The sequence below is a fragment of the Opisthorchis viverrini genome (assembly GCF_000715545.1).
Source record: "Opisthorchis viverrini unplaced genomic scaffold opera_v5_123, whole genome shotgun sequence".
Classification (NCBI taxonomy): Eukaryota; Metazoa; Platyhelminthes; class Trematoda; order Opisthorchiida; family Opisthorchiidae; genus Opisthorchis; species Opisthorchis viverrini.
In genome coordinates this window covers 415,570-418,967 of record NW_008751777.1, presented here as the reverse complement: position 1 = coordinate 418,967, position 3,398 = coordinate 415,570, and positions in this window count along the sequence as shown.

Here is a 3,398-nt window from a genome sequence, read left to right as displayed (position 1 = left end):
CGACAAACTATTTTAAAGAAAACAATTGTTAGTGAGTCTGTTCCATCTGACCTCTTTATTTTTGTATATCCAACCTAGCTTAATTATTTTAATTTCTTTGCCACACACTCCTGGTAAACTATTATTGGGTATCCAGACCACAAAAATCTCCAGGGAACTACGTGACATGTAACTGGGCAGCCTTGTGCATGTATTTTTTGTTTGGAGCAATTGGCTTAGCGGACAAACCCCTCCAAACAACCAGGCTTCCGTAGAGCGATTTCCAGTGCATCTCTTTTCACTGAGCAAGAAGCATAAGCTAAATAAAAAACAGTTCGTAGATAGGCCGGCAACATTGCTCGCGGATTCATCTCGCAGCAAATTTAAACCAAACGTTTTCTGAACATTCGGAAATCCACATCGCCGTTTAAGAACGTTTCCCACAACTTGCCTCTGGTATTTGATCTAACAGGTTAAGCGTCAGTCTTGTCTGCTTTGTATACGAAATAGAGGACGCCAAAGTTGTCTACCTTTAGTCAACTTTCTCTTTATCTAGGACAATCACCGCGCATTCTGATATCCGAAGGAACGTGTTTTACCTCCAAAAGTGTGAATAGGAATATCGAACCTCTCATCCTAAAAAGTTCTACTGACCAACAATCTCATTCCTGTGCCCTAAATTCCCAGAGATGTTTCATTGGCCTCGACGGTTCTGCATCTGCTGGCCAGCGAATTAGGTCGCCACTTATTTTTGAGACAAGTGTACAACACAGTTTAACTCATCTTTTTGTCGGTCGAATGAAATTAAAAAGTAAACTTTTTAGACCGGCAGACTATCGTCCGGCATGTTAAGATTTCCCGCAAATTCGTCTTCCATCAGCTAAACATATCGGACGTTCTGTTCGTAGAGCTATTACAGCCCGACGAATAAATATTTTGGTACCAGCCACTTGCATACGACTAAAGTTTTTAGCGTCATTTGGCCCGATAATGGCTCTGCCTTCCACAGGATCTTCAGAGGCTCGGTTGTGGTGCTTGTATAATGCCACCGAGCCGGTCTTTCCCCAATCCTGTTTTTGTTTTAACGAGTGCTAAAGTGCTCATTTGCCCTGAGATGTGCATCCATAACTCTGTTTCAGAAAAACTCACATCCGTTCCTGTTAAATCTAAATATACATGTGCCATAGTTCACGTGAGATTTGTTGAGGGTCACATATATTATGCAACGCTGGTACAAAAGCAATGTAATGACTGATGAGCCCAGAAATGTCCTTGGTGTAGGTAAATCCATGGTTGAATGCATTTGTTTGATGGCATCTCTGTTTTCTGGAACCTGATTTTCGACCATGACGATCAACCATGAATCCGAGGTATTCGATGGGATCCTTGAAAAAATTGATATTTTTCACTTCCGGGTAAAAACCAGTCTCGGATTCTGTTAATCGCTTAACCGAGACGTCTGCGAAGATTTTATGGATCGGATTTGACGATGATAATACCGTTCATATAAGCAACAGAAAATGAGATTCCTTGCAGTACAGTACCCATTGGTTGCCGGAATACTGCCGGTGCGGACTTATCACCGATTGACAGTCAATTTTATTGGAAAAGTCCACCATGCGAATTGGTTTTAAGTAGGTGATTTCTTTCGTCTGACGCTTTAATCTGTAAATACGCATCAGACTGATCCAAATCGGCAAAACATTTTTCACCGCTCAGCTTCGAAGGAAGTGATATAGATGATCCCCTAGTGTCGCATTGAGACTAGTTGAAAAGTCTGCACATATTGTAAAATTGCCGTTGGGATTTTTGATTGCCACGATCGACGCTGCCTATTCCGAAAGATTTGCTGGCTGAATGGCTTCTTCAGTTTGCAGTCTCTGTGGCTCTTGCTCAACTACAGGCAAGACAGCGTATAGAACAGGCCTCATTGGGCGGAGCAGCTTTTGCATTCTGAAAAAATAGAAGGGATTTTGTGTTTGACTACTTTCCAAGTGTATCGCTGAATACAAATGAATAAGAATTCAAAGTCGTTTTGAAGTTTGGGAGGCATCCGAATATATGAGGTCACATACACTGTTCATGGGAATTTCCATCAGCTTCAGTCTGTTCATCTCACTCAGGCCAGGGAGGTCCAAATGTCTTACATTGATCAGGTATCATACTGCAGCGGAAAAAATATTGCAGTTGTGGGATTTTGCGAGACAAGTGTTTTGTTAGTTTTTACACCACTCTCGTTTGAACAGTTGTTTTGTTTTGAAGAAATTATTCTGATGAGTCCACACTCAAAAGGAAGCACTGGACTCGAGTTTCCTTTTGATTTGAGTTCAGCAGCAGCGCACATCCAAAGGCCGTGCCGGGATTTGATCTCGGAACAACGGAAAAACTACACTCGGATATTGGGGGCGGCTCCAAGTTCACGGTCTGCCATTATTTTGAAGGCCAGAATTCTTGATTGGAGGTAGCAGGCGGCCAGGTGAATTGCTTTTCGAAACACCGTGCCCAGCTGTCCAAACTTTCTGCTCTGCTGCATATCAGGGACCTATTTTGGCTCCTGACAACTCCGTCGATTAGAGTTTTCCGAAGATCAGTCAAACGGACCAATTGTAACAGCTTGCGGGCGCTTCCAGCACTCTTCCGGCATCTTCGATTTCTTCGGCCTGGGCTGACACCTAGTTTCGCCTGACGTTGGGTAATATGAGGTTTTGGTCGTGACCAGGAGTAATCTGTTCACGGGTGTCCCTGAAAGACACGGTACTATCAGAGATCTGATGTTTAGGTGAGGCTGACTATGTTGTACCGCAAATACATTTTCCTGCTTTGAGTGGTGCTATGGATATCTTTTCCAAGTGGCCGTTTATATCAGATACCGTACAGTCCGACAAGCATTTGAGGAGCTGGTTCTGATAAATTTGTTTGATTCTGGGTCTACTAGCTTCTCAATGGCTAAGCGAGGTATGCGCGTTTTGAGCGCACCTGAAAAGCACAATGAAAAGCAGTAGTGCGCAAGTGCATGATCAGAGAAGACGCTGGTGTTCCAGAAGGGGTGGCAGGTGGTGATGAACCGTCTCCAAAGATGTTGTCTATTTGAATTCGCTGCTGGTTTGCTGGTGGTCCCCGCGTTGTCAAACAATTTCCGCGCCTTTTAAGCGAACGACATTCGCTGAACAATAACAAAACCGACCCAGGAAACTTGGTCGAAAGCCTCGATCCTGTGAATTAATCCGTGAAGCGGAAGAACCCACTGGTGTTCACAACACACAGTGCATTCGGGCGTCGAATCAGGCGGACCTTTTGCAGCGGCGCTGTTAGAAATCGTTCAACAGAGCGCCTGGACCCAACATGTCGCTGCACCCACCAGATACCGCGCAGGCCAACTACCATCCCTCTTGGATTTGGTCATCACCAACGAAAGACAC